The sequence below is a fragment of the Micromys minutus genome (assembly GCF_963924665.1).
Source record: "Micromys minutus genome assembly, chromosome: 2".
NCBI classification, from domain to species: Eukaryota; Metazoa; Chordata; class Mammalia; order Rodentia; family Muridae; genus Micromys; species Micromys minutus.
The window spans coordinates 107,000,521-107,015,031 of NC_137971.1; the positions used below are offsets into that span (position 1 = coordinate 107,000,521).

General features: G+C 34.4%; 1 pseudogene across 1 annotated transcript; it reads right to left on the reverse strand.

Moving 5' to 3' along the window:
• Positions 1-13,367: 13,367 nt before the first annotated feature.
• LOC308416334 (isopentenyl-diphosphate Delta-isomerase 1-like) lies at positions 13,368-14,028 on the reverse strand (annotated as a pseudogene). Its single transcript has one exon. The product of its transcript is annotated as an isopentenyl-diphosphate Delta-isomerase 1-like (transcript).
• Between the last annotated feature and the right edge of the window lie 483 nt (positions 14,029-14,511).

Sequence of the window (14,511 nt, forward strand, 5' to 3'; positions counted from 1 at the left end):
TGTCTCAAAGTGTAGGTTTATCTGGAAAAGAAAAGTGGTGACAGAGAATAACTTAATCACTACCATTTTATCTCAAATTCTATTGTTTTTAAAACTGGCCTTTGTGTGTGAAAAATGAAGCATTTGTTTTTCTGGATTGCATTCATTTTCTTATACTTGCTTATTTGTTAACATGCATAGTTGTGGCTCTCTTTGTAATTTTACATTTGATGAGAGGCACTTATAATAAGTTAATATACTAATAACTGCCTCAGCAATCCTGTATATCAATAATGTTGATTAAAAGATAGTATTTTTCTTTTCCAGATAAACTATGTACATCAAGGAGGAATGCCTATAACATTTGTGAAATGTGTGTTTTTGTGTGTGTCTGTGTGTGTCTATGTGTTTTGACATGAAGATTATTTTCATATATACATACATATGTCTATATCTATGCCTATACCTATTCATATGTATATGCATATATATCTAAGGTGGGATGTTGGCAAATAAGAGTAAATGTGAGAGACATGGACATAATAAAAATGCAGTTAAGAAAAGAGTAAAAGAAGAGCACGGAAGAAGCAGCAGTTCAAGAAATAATCTCACTCAATATTTGGAACTTCTGAGATATTTTGAAAAGATTACTTGCCTGGAATCCCAGGCATAATTAACCTTACATGCTTAAGAAAAAAAAAAGGTTTCACTGAAAATCATAAAAACTATAAATATTAAATCCTTGTTCTTAAAATCAAGTTTAAATTCTAAACAGTATTTACAAACACATCCAGAGTAACACTTACAAAATAATTTGGCAAGAAAGAGGAATACTCCTCCACTGTTGTTGGGGTTGTAAACTGGTACAACCACTCTTGAAATCAGTCTGGAAGTTCCTCAGTAAATTGTATATAGTTCTACCTAAAGACCCAGTTATTCCACAACTGTACATATACCCCAGAGATTCTCCAACATACAATAAGGGCACATGCATCACAATTTTCATAGCAGCCCTATTCATAACAGCCAGAAGCTGGAGAGAACCCACATGTCCTTTAGTAGATGAATGGATACAAAACCTGTGGTATATTTACACAATGGAGTACTGCTCAGCTTTGAGAAACAATGACTTCATGAAATTCCTAAGAAATTGGATGCATCTAGAGGATATCATCCTGAGTGAGGTAACCCAATCACAAAAGAACAGACACAATATTCAGTCACTGATAATTGGATACTAACCCCAGAAAGATCTGAATACCCCAGAAAGAACTCACAGGCCATATGAAGCTCAAGAAAAACAAAGGTAAAAAAATGAAAGCCTCAGTTGTTCCTAGGAAAAAAAATAAATGTATATCACCATCTCAGAGTGTGCTACACCTAGACCTTAAATCATTAATAATCCAAGAGCTAAGAATATAGCCTTGTGGTAATTTTTGGTATTAAAAGATCATTGGGCTTAATATATACTCACCATGAAAACGGTTTCCATGTTTTATTCTGTCCTACATGTACTTTATGCTTATGGTTATTCATGGGACTTCAAAGCATGCTATCAAAGCTTTAAAAGAAGTAAGTACTGAAAAATATTTCTATAGTGTTATGCCAAAATGCCTTTAAATACACACACACACACACACACACACACACACATATATATATATATATGTATATATATATATATATATATATATATATATATATATATATATATATATATATATATATATATATATATATCCATTTAAAAAAATAAAGTTGTAAGAGAGAAAAAAATAATATATTTTGGCTAGCTGGAACCTGGAGCAAAGAGAGTGTTATTCCTAAAATTAAGTATAACATAATTTGTGACAGCATTTATGCTCTTAAGAGTTAGGATCTAAGTTTGGCTGAAGTTAATGTATATGATACCATGTCACTCTATGTTCCCTCAATGGGAATGAACATACTGTCATATCCCCAGAATAATTCTCAACCTAAGAAGTTGAAGTTCTAAAATTTGTAACTAATAAAGGGTATTAATATGAAGAATTCAAAGTGCATGATATTAGTGGTAAGCAGCTATCAACTTAATAAAATAATGAAATAAGCCTTTTCAAATTCTCATGCAAACTAACTTATAATACCTAGATATGGATGCCTCCTCAGGGTTTCTGCCAGTGTCATACAGATACAGAGGAAAATGCTTGCAGCTAACTATCATACTGAACATGAGGTCCCCAATAAAGGAGCTAGAGCAAGGACTTAAAGAGCTGAAAGTGTCTGCAATCCCATGGGAAGAACAGCATTATCAACCCAACAAAGCCCTCAGAACTCCCAGAGATTAAAACACCAACCAATGAGCATACATGGAGAGACACATGACTCCAGCTTCATATGTAGCAGAGAATAGCATTGTGTGGGATCGATGGGAGAAGAGGTTTTTGGTCCAGTGAAAGTGCATTTTTCAGTGTAGGGGATTGCCAAGTTTCTGAGGTGGAGAGGGTGCTTGAGCACCTTCATGAAAACCAGTGGAGGAGGAGGAGGGATGAGAGTGTGAAAAAATAGGATAACATTTGAAATATAAATACAGAGAACATCCAATAAAAAATTTTAAAAAGAAACCATTAATTAGAAGCAGATATGTGTATCTGCCCCTGTCAACACCCAATCTACAGGTCTCCCAGGAGATCTGTTGCAACCAGTCACTGGTCTCTGAGGAAATGTGTTGCAACCAGGAACATATGAGACAGGCTCTAGAAGGAGACACCCAGGCCAATTTTCATCAGAGATAACTAGATGACAAGAGGTGAGCTCAGGAACACAAGCAGAAGAAGCCAATATACTTTGGCACCATCAGAACCCAGTCTTCCCATCACAGCAAGCACTGGATATTCTATCACACTTGAAAAGCATAATGCTGAAATAATATCCAAGAGTGGATATAAATGACTAATTAAAAATACATGAAAGAGGAACATTTGTGTTGTTTCCAGCTTCTGGCTATTATAAATAAGGCTGCTATGAATATAGTTGAGAATGTGTTCTTGTTATATGTTGGAACAAGTTTTGGATATATGCCAAGTAGTTGTATACCAGAGTCTTTAGGTAGAACTATTTCGAGTTTTCTCAGGAACTGCCTGACTGATTTATAAAGTGGTTTCACTACTCTTCAGTCACACTAGCAATAAAAGAGTGTCCCTCTTTTGCCACATTTTCACCAACATCTATTGTCAACTGCATTTTTTATCTTAGCCTTTCTAATTGGTTTGAGGTCAAATTTCAGGGTCATTTTCATTCCCATTTCCCCAGTCAGTATAAGAATGTTGAACATTTCTAAAGTACTTTCAAGCCACCTGAGATTTTTCAGTTAATAATTCTCTATTTAACTCTGAGTAACACATTTTAATAGGGTTATTTGTTTGCCTGAAGTCTACCTTCTTGTTTTCTTTGTACATTTAGGATACTAGCCCTCTATCATATGTAGGGCTGGTAAAGATACAAACTGGCACTTATCAGAAGACTCAACAAGCAGCTAAAAGAATCAGATGCAAATATTTATACCCTACCAATGCAGACAGAAACCGGCTACCCCTATGGTTTAATTAGGGAAAGTTGGAAGTCGCTGAGGAGGAGGGCAGCCCTATAGGAGTATCAGTAGTCCCCACTAACCTGGTTTTCTGAGATCTCTCAAACACTAAACCATCAACCAGGTAGCATATACCAGCTGGTATGAAGCACTAAACATATGTACAGCAGGGAACTGCTGGGTCTGGATTCATTCAGAGAAAATGCTCCTAACCCTCAAGAGGCTTGAGGCCCAAATGAGTGAAGAGGTCTAGTCTGGTGCAAGAGTGCAGGTGGGGATATCTTCTTGGAGATGGAGGGTGGATGATGTATGGAATGTAGAACAGTCAGATAATGGACCAATAGAGGGATAAAGTCTATACTATAAAAAATATTAAAGAATAAATAAAAAGAAAATTGAATGAAAACAATTCTAAAGAAAGAAATACAAATCATCTGGGTCCTTTATGGAAGGAACTTACCTCTCACCCTATTGCAATTAAACCATTAGAAATATCTTGGTTCATATCTGTGTGATAAAATGAGTGATACAGAGCCATGAAATACCTGTAAAGGGCCCAAGACAGTACTCACAGCTGGGAAACAGCTGAAGAACTCTTTAGAAGACACCAAATAAATATTACCATAATGATTGGTGCCACAGACATTTTAATAAATAAATTAGTCTAGAATTTTTGATTTTCCATTATTGAAATAATAAAAATGAATAAGACTATAAGACATTTATGTTTCTATAAGACTAAAATCACCTCATACCAAAATCATGTAATCTCAATTGTTAATTGTTCCTTCTAATTTTATTTCCTTTTCCTTATGAATAAGAAATCTGCCTGTTTCAATTTTAGCACTGTGTTATATCTCATCAATTTTATCTGACTGATCTTTTTTTCCCAACCTACATCATTATGTTAGGACCAACTAGTTCTTTGGGAGCTTTTATGCAGGATGGAGAAAATAGCATAAAAGGGTTAGATATGCAAATGTTAAATATATTTTATTTGCTAAGACCATTAGTAATAGAATGAGAGGCATTTTAATATCTAAATACCTAACTTGCAATGCTGCTCTCTTGTAATAATTTTTTGAGCCAAAAAGTACAGATAGACTTGCTGGTAAAGGTATTTGAGATCTTTTTCTTATTTTTATCAACTAATTTGTATTGTTTTACATGTCATTTTATTTAACACGTATTAATGTTTAAAGAAAAAGACACAACAATTTTCATAAAGATATGATAAAAAAGTTATGGTGCTGTTAACCATATAGTTTAGAAAAATTGCAGAATTTTAGCTATATTTTATCTGAACAACTTTATTTAAAAAAAACAAACATAAATGTACAAATCTTAAGCATTTTTGTATAAAGTATACAAATGCATTTTTGTCAGTGCTGCACTTTTTTTCCAAAGGTTTGATAGTGTGCATTAAGGTCTTACAAATTACAGTGAGCATAAAGTACATGTAAAACAGGATGTAACCTGGAATTAGACAAAGTTTTCTTGGTGTGTAAGGATTTAGCATAATGTTTTTTTCTTCATCATCTTTTTTCCTTGAACTTCACACAGTCTGTGAGTAGTTTCTGGGGTTTTCGGAGCATTCTGGGGTTAGTATACCATTATCAGTGACTGTATATCATGTCTCTTCTTTTCTGACTGGGTTATCTTACTCAAGTTGATATTTTCTAGATGCAACAATTTTCTTAAGAATTTCATAAAGGCATTGTTTTCTGATAGCTGAGTAATACTCCATTGTGTAAATGTACCACAATTTTTGTATCCATTCAACTACTGAAGGACACCTGGGTTCTTTCTAGGTTCTGGCTACTATAAATACAGCTGCTATGAACATTGTGGTGCATGTTACATTGTTGTATATTGGCGTGTCTTTGGGGTATACACCCAGAAGTGGAATAACTAGATCTTCAGGTAGTACCATGTACGATTTTCTGAGGAATCGCCAGACTTATTTCCAGAGTGGTTGTATCAGTTTAAAACCCCACCAAAAAGTTTTCTCTTTCTCCACATCCTCACCAGCATCTGCTGTCATCTCAGTTTTGGATCTTGGCCAATCTGACTGGTATGAGGTGGAATCTCAGGGTTGTTTTGGTTTGCATTTCCCTGGTGGCTAATGATGTCGAGCACTTTCTTAGATGCTCCTCAGCCATTTGATATCCCTTAAATGAGAACTTTTTGTTACCTCTGTACCCTATTTTTAATGGGGTTGTTTGGTTTTCTAGTGTCTAGTTTTTGAATTCTTTGTATAGCTTGGATATTAGGCCTCTATCTAATTTTGTAAAGATCTTTTCCCACTCCATTTTTTTTCTTGATGGTGTCCTTAGCCTTAAAGAAACTTTGCAATCTCATTAAGTCCCATTTCTCAATCTTTGACCTTGGATCATGAGCCATTGGTGTTCTGTTCAGGAAATTTTCTCTTGTGCCTATGTGTTCTAAGGTTTTCCCTATTTTCTCATCTAATAGTTTCAGTGTACCTGGTTTAATGTGGAGATCTTTGATCCACTTGCACTTGAGTTTTGTACAATGAAATAAGAATGTGTCTATTTTCATTCTTCTGCATGCTGAGTACCAGTTGGACCAACATCATTGGTTGAATAGGTTGTCCTATTTCCATTGAATGTTAACAGCTCCTTTGTCAAAATCAGGTGACCATATAAGTGAGGGCTCATTTCTGGATCTTCTATTCTATTTCATTGATCAACACTTCTATCTCTGTATCAGTATCATGCAGTTTTTAGCACAATTGCCTTGTAATATAGCTTGAGGTCAGAGAGAGTGATTCCAGAGGATGTTTTCTTGTTGAGGATGGTTTTCATTAATATAGGTCTTTTGTTATTCCAGATGAAATTGTACATTGCTATTTCCAACTCAATGAAGTATTTGGTTGATACTTTGATGGGGATTGCATTGAATCTGTAGATTGTTTTAGGTAGGATGGCCATTTTTACAATGTTGATCCTTCCAATTCTTGAGCATGGGATATCTTTCCATTTTCTGAGATCTCTCTTGATTTCCTTCTGAAGAGGTTTGAAGTTCTTGTCATACAGGTCATTCACTTGCTTAGTTAGAGTCACACCAAAGTATTTCATAAGTTTTGCGCCTATTGTGAAAGGTATTTTTCCCTAATTTCATTCTCCACATGTGTGTCCTTTGGGTAGAGTAAGGCTACTGATTTGTTTGAGTTAATTTTATTTCCAACCATTTTGCTGAATTTGTTTATCAGCTGTAGAATTCTCAGCTAGAATTTTGGTGTCACTTAAATACATTATTATGTCATCTGCAAATAGTGATGTTTTTAATTCTTCCTCTCCAATTTGTAGCCCTTTGATTTCCTTTTGCTATCTAATTGCTCCAGCTAGGACTTCCAGTACTATATTTAATAGGTAGAAGGAGAGTGGGCAGCCTTGAAGTGTCCCTGATTTTAGTGGGATTGTTTCAAGTTTCCCACCTTTAAGTTTGATGTTGGCTGATGGTGTGCTGTATATTGTTTTCATTATGTTTAGGTATGGGTTTTGGATTCCTGTTCTTTCCAAGACTTTTAACATGAATTGGTGCTGAATTTTGTCAAATACTTATCTCAGCATTCATTGAGATGACAATGTGGTTTTTTCTTTGAGTTTGTTTATATTGTTGATTTTATTGTTGGAGTTCCATATATTAAACCATTCCTGCATCTCAATGACGAAACCTACTTGATCATGGAGAATGATCATTTTGATGTGTTCTTCGATTAGGTTTGCAAGGATTTTTTTGAATATTTTTTCATGAATGTTCATAAGTGAGATTGTTCTAAAGTTCTCTTTCCTTTTAGAGTTTTTGTGTGGTTTAGAAACGAGGGTTATTGTAGCCTCAAAAAAATGACTTAGGTAGTGTTTCATCTGATTCTATTTTGTAGAATAGTTTGGAGAGTATTTGGTATTATGTCATCAATAAATTCTTGATAAACCTCTGCACTGAACCTATCTGGACCTTGGCTTGTTTTTGGTTGGGAGGCTTTTGATGAGTGCTTCTATTTCTTTAGGTGTTATGGAATTATTTAGATGGTTTAACTGATCCAGGTATAACTTTAGTTACTGGAATCTGTCTATGAATTCATCCATTTCCTCCAGATTTTTCAGCTTTGTTGAGTATTGCCTTCTGTAATAGGATCTGATGATTTTTTGAGTTTCCTCAGTTTCAGTCGTTATTTCTTTACTTTCCTTTCTGATTTTGTTAATTTCGATGCTCTCTCTTTGCCCTCTATTTAGACTGGCTAAGGGTTTATCAATCTTGTTAATTTTCTCAAAGAACCAGCTCTTGGTTTTGTTCATTCTTTCAATGGTTCTTTTTGTTTCTATTTGGTCTATTTCTTTCCTAAGTTTGATTATTTCTTGCCATTTACTCCTTTTGGGTGTATCTAATTTTTTTTTGTTCTAGAACTTTCAACTGTACTATCAGGATGCTAGTGTATGCTCTTTCCAGTTTCTTTTTGGTAGCACTCAGCGCTATGAGTTGTCCTTGCAGTACTGCTTACATTGCATCCCATAGGTTTTGGTGTGTCATGTTTTCATTTTCATTCACTTCTAGAAAATTCTTAATTTCTTTCTTTATTTCTTCCTTGACCCTGCTATCGTTTAATAGAGCATTGTTTAGTTTCCATGTGTATATGGGTTTTTGTTGTCTTTGTTGTTATTAAAGACCAGCCTTTGATCATGGTGATCTGAAAGGATGCATGGGAGTATGTCAAACTTCTTATCTCGAATCAGGCTCATTTTGTGATGGATTATATGGTCAATTTTTGACAAGGTACCATAAGGTACTAAGAAAGAGGTGTATTTTTTTTTGTTTTAGGATATGTTTTGTAAATATTTATTAATTCCAATTGGTTCATATCTTCTGCTAGATTTAATGTGTCTTTTTTCAGTTTCTGATTTCATGATCTCTCCATTGTTGAGAGTTGAGGTATCCCACTATTATTGTGTGGGGCACAATGTATTTTTTGAGCTTTAGGAGGGTTTCTTTTATGAATATGAGTGCTCTTGTATTTGGAGCATATATGTTAAGCATTGAGAGTTCTTCCTTACAAATTTTCCCTGTAATGAGTAAAACATGTCTTTCTTCATCTTTTTTGATAACTTTATTTGAAAATATGCTTTATTCGATATTAGAATGGCCACCCCAGCTTGGTTCTTGGGGCTTTTTGTTTGGAAATTTTTTCCCAACCATTTATTATTAGATAGTGTCTCTCTTTGTCTCTGAGATAAGTTTCCTGTATGCAACAAAACGCTGGATTGTGTTTGTGTATTCATTGTTATAAGCTACATTTTTTTATTGGGGAGTTGAGTCTATTTATGTTAACAGATCTCAAGGAATAGTGATTTCTGTTTCCTGTTATTATTGCTTTTTTAGTTTGAATTGTGCCTGTGTGTCTTTCTTCTTTTAGTTTTCTTGCTTAGGAATTTTCTTGTTTTTACTATAAGGTGGTTCTCCTCATTGTATTGGGTTTTCCACCTATAATTTTTTGTAGTGCTGGGTTTGTGGTCAGATATTGTGTAAATTTAGTTTTGCCTTATAATATCTTCATCTTGCCATCTATTTTGATTGATAGTTTTTCTGGGTATAGCAGCTTGGGCTGACACTTGTGCTCTCTTAGTGTCTGCATGATATCTGTCCAGGCTCTTCTAGCTTTCATAATCTCTGTTGAGAACTAGGGTGTGATTTTGATTGGTCTGCCTTTTTTTGTTACATGAACTATTTCCCTTACCACTTTTAGTATTCTTTCTTTGCTTTGGGCACTTGGTATTTTGACTATTAGGTTTTGGGAGGAATTTCCTTTATGGTCCAATCTATTTGGAGTTCTGAAGGCTTCTTTTATTCTCGTGGTCATCTCATTTTAAGGGTAGGGAAGTTTTTTTCCAGGATTTTGTTGAAGATATATACTGTGCCTCTTCGCTGATATTCTTCACCCTCTTCTATTCCTATTATCCTTACATTTTGTCTTCTCATTGTTTCCTTTATCTCCTGGCTATTTTGGGTTAGGAGCTTTTTGGTTTTTGCATCTTCTCTGACTGTTTTTTCTATGTTATCAATGTTGTCTTCGGCCCCCGAGAATCTCTCTTTCATCCCTTGTAGTTTGTTGGAAATGCTTGCATCTGTGACTCCTGATTTCTTTTTTTAGGTTTTCTACCTCTAGGGTTGTCTCTTTTAGTGTTTTTTTTTTATTGTGTCTATTTCCATTTTAAATTCCTTCTTTCATTCCTTCATATCTTTGGTATTGCTTTCCTCTAGTTCTTTAATGTCTTTGAGTGTTTTTCTTGTTTCTTCTAATTCTTTATGCTTTTCCTCTATTTCTTGTTTAAGTATGTCTATCATCATCTTGAGGTAGGATTTTGGGTCTTAGTCTTCTTTTTCTGGAGTGTTTGGTATTCCGCTGCTTGTTGTGATGGGAGAGCTGGATTCTAGGGTTGTCAGGTTTTCTTGGTTTCCCTAGGGTATGTTCTTTTAATTTCCACTTGTTATCTTGTTGTCAGTGATTGGTTCTAGCCTTTCCCTTGTACCTGGCCTTTCCCTGGATCTCTGCTGTTCCTGGTGGTGGATGGTCCACTTGCCTGTTGTGCTCCCCAAAAGTTGCTGCCTGGGAACAGAGGGATTGATGATGTGTCCCTGGGTCCCAGGCCTGCGTCTCTGTGTCTCTGCTCTTCCTGGTAGGAGATGGTCCGAGCACCTGTTGTGTACTCCAAAAGCCTATTACTTTTTAAATATATTCTACATTATAGTTTTATCATATTATTCTCTGACCCACCTTCTAAGTGCAATACAGATACACCCTCCCTACCCACTCAACTTAATGTTCTTTCTCAGAATGCAGACACATGCACACACACACACACACACACACACACACACACACACACACACACACAGACACACACATCATCCCATCTATCCACACATGAACAATACCAATAAATCAAATGTTAAGAAAATGGTTTTCTATGACCTTTTAATCTTAAATATTTACTACATAAATACTACTTAAGTTTAGAAATTTTTTCAAATAATCAGGACATCAAAAAGTCAAAAAGTTTGAATTCTCCTATTTAGAAAGGTTTGCCTATAGGCCACAATTTTAGAAGTGGTTCTAAATACCCAAGAGAGAAAATTAAATTTCTCTCAAAGGTTTCATCTCTATATAATGTTGCTTAACAGCAAATTTTTTTCATTTCTAAGCTCATTATGGTGAAGTAAAAAAGAAGTCAAAAGTCAAGGTGGACATTTAACCAGAGAAAGGTAAAACAGAAAGTAAGGGTAGTTTCAAAACCAGGGAAGATGAAATTTACTAAACAGTAATAAATGTGAAAAAAAAGCAGATTATACCATACAATAATCACTTTTTTGTAAGAATGAAGAAGTACACACACAAACACACACACACACACTCACACACACACACACACACACACACACTCACACACGGGAAAGAGAGAGAGTGGAGGGTTCTAAATAAAGTGTACTACTTTATGTAAAGAACATCATGATAAAGCCACTATAGCATTTGATCAGTTCTTCAAATCTGAAAATCAGAAATATCACACATGTAGTTAGTAACCTTAGCTAAAATCGAAACAAAAAATCTTCTATTTTTGTAAAATGGTACTATTTTCTATATTCAAAATTTGAACAGTCCACCCATAAGAAACGTAAACTACCATACACATTTAAAAACATTTTAAAACATAATCTAGCTTCATAAATAGATTAGTTATTTAGTTTTTACTTGTTAGCTAATTTTAAAAGTCTAATGATATTTTAGTAATAATATTTGGTGTTTTTTTTCTTTCCCTAATTTTTCTAAGAGGAGTACCACTGAGTAGCCCTGGCTATAATCACATATAACGAGTAATGTGATTCCACATATGAAATACCAATATCTTATATGCTTAGGTGTATTGTCATGTAACTATAGAGCAATATTTAGAGATTTTTGAAAATATTGGAAAGGGGACAATATTCCCAAGTAAAACAAATATTAGTTTGTGATACCAGAAGAATCCAGTATTTTATTTTTTTTAAATAATTTATTTTTCATTTTCAATAAATACTTGCTACATAGTCATATCTCCAATGAAAAATAAACTCTTCTGAGTTAGCAAAAATTGATAAAAATTTTATAAGAAAAAAGTACCCATTTTGCAGTATTGACATATCTGTGGCAAGTTTAAAAAGAATATTAATCAAAATACAATATCAATATATGCCTATTCTATAACCTCAAAATCTTAACATATGCCTACTCTGGAACATCAATCTAGTCATTGTAAGTTTCCTCATTGCTACTCCCTCCTGCTTCCACCTCTATATGCCCTGATTATAGAATGGTAGCCCATTATGGAACACTTGGTATCAAAACTTTAAAATTCTGTTTGTTGCTGGGCATGTGGTGCACACCTGTAATCCCAGAACTTGGGAGACAGAGGAAGATGTAACTTTGAGTTCTGAGGCTAGCCTGGTCTACATATTGAGTGCCAGAATTGCCAGGGCCACATAGAGAAATGAACCCTGTCTCAAAACACGCCTACCCACTCTTTCCCAGTTCTTTCTATCTTTTTCTTCCTTCCTTCGTTGGGTTGTCTTAACAAAGGGGTGCTAATGCTACTAAACATGCAACACAGGCCAGACCCCTACAACAAGATGGCCCTGGCCCATCAATGGTAGTGTCAAAAGTTTTCTCAACTCTTTGAAGTAGAACTCACTCTCACCTTATGACTAACCATCTTTTTCACTGTGATTGCAAACAGATTTTGCTGAATAGCTAATCAGTTACCATTACCACCAAAAGTAACAGTTACCTTTAAGTAGTAAAAAAAAAATTCAGGATGGGTACAGCAGAGGATCAACTGAGAATGACAAAACATTAGTACACAGAACTGGCATTTCAAATCGGAGTCAAACATCCAAGGGCTCAAAGCAACTGTTTACTAATATTTGATTTGTACTGCACATGCACAGTAAGACATCATCTATGTTAGCATTTACGCTGTGCTCAGTGCTACAACCACACCAGAGATGAGGTGAAGTGTGGGGGAAGATGTGCATAACTTATATGCAAATGCAATATCATCTTCTCTAGACTTGAGAACCCAGAGTATTGGTACCAGAGTACAGGAATTCCTGAAATTAATCATCCTGAGTAAAGAATGAGGTAGTCAGTTACTATCCTCTGAACCTGCTCTGTTATTTTTATTACAATTATCTTTAGGGTTAGAGACCCAACAACTCACGGCATCATGCTTGCAAGGCAATCATGGCACCGCTGAGCTCTGTCCCTAGCCCTGCCCATTTAATCCTTAGTGCTGGTTAAATGAAACTACAAAGTGTCTTCTGTTCAATTTTCTAACCTATGATAGAACTCTAATGATATAAAAAACACTTGGCAATTAACAAAGTGTTCTGAAAGTGTTTGTCAAAATGTGAGGAGTTCTGTTTTTTCTTCTATCTTGCCAGGTATTTGGACAGGTTAAATTAATCTTATTTATGGAATAATTTCACAATAACCTCTCTTAAATGATTTGTTTTTCTACAAACATCAGTGTATGTACATATATATATATATATATATATATATATATATATATGTGTGTGTGTGTGTGTGTGTGTGTGTGTGTGTGTGTGTGTGATATATACTATAAAATTGTTAGTTGGGTTTTTCTTTTTTATCTTTTATCAAAACAAATTTTGGTAGTAAAATACCTATGTACCATACAAGGAAGCCCAATTTAAAACCAAACCATTTTTACTAGGTAGAAAAATTCTCAAATCACTAACACATTCACATTCTGTGTATTTTCTCATTGTCAACAAATGAATTCAAATGGTTTAAGTTATTTTACCATATAAAGAGAAAAGTGTCTGCAATAATCTTAAACCATGGAGTTAATTTCACCATTGGCTGCCTTCTTCAGAATTTCTTTAATTTCTTCCTTTGATACATAGCAGTAGCTTTTGGGATCGTATTCAAGGTTACATTCTTTCTCAAAAACAAAATGTAATCAATTTCATGTTCACCCCACATAACATCAGATTGGGACTTGTAATAAACTCTTGGTAGATAATTCATTTCATTTATATTAACCTCTTCCACGGGTATTCCCAACTCTTTTTTTAAGCGCCACTTTGCTGCTAATTTTATGCCAATGGCATCATTTTCGTCCAGCTCACCTGGGTTACTTAATAGATGACTGCAGCAACTAGTGGTGAAACAACCTGGAAAGGTAATTTTAGCATCTGATCTCTGCTGTAACAGGAGCTTATTTTCACAAGAGGACACTAAAAGCATGATGTAATAATCCTTTGTTGATGTTTTCATTCAGGTGACAATTTTTCTTGGTGTCAGCCCCAATTTTATTGTCATTTTTATCAGTAAGAATACACATCTCTGCTAGAAGTTGAACCTGTTTTTTATCAAGATGATTGATACTTATTTCAGGCATTGTGACAGAGTGTTCGATCCAACCTAGAATACAAAAATTCCAGTTACAGGTGCTCAGAATCCAGTACTTTAAATAAGGTAAATATAAAAAGGTAATTACATAATAATGACAGAGATTATAGTTGATGTATAAATTTTATTCACTTAAATTACATTATAAAATTTAAAAAGTGGATGATGTTAAATATATTTCTTTCATACATTCATAAATTTAAGAAAATTTATGTAATAAAGTGGATTTTCTTGTTTTTAACAGTAACTTGTACTTGTATAGATTAAAGTATCACCACTTTTAACCTAAGAGTCAAAGGTTAAAAAATCATTTGGAATGGTCCCTAAAAGCACCAGTTAAAAAATGCTGTGACTCTAAAGTCAAATCAACAGGAATAATAGTCACTTGTTTTTTTTTTACTTTATATTATAAAACAAAGATAAATGTACAAATTTTCAGCATTTTAGCATAACAATATAAGAATAATTTTTT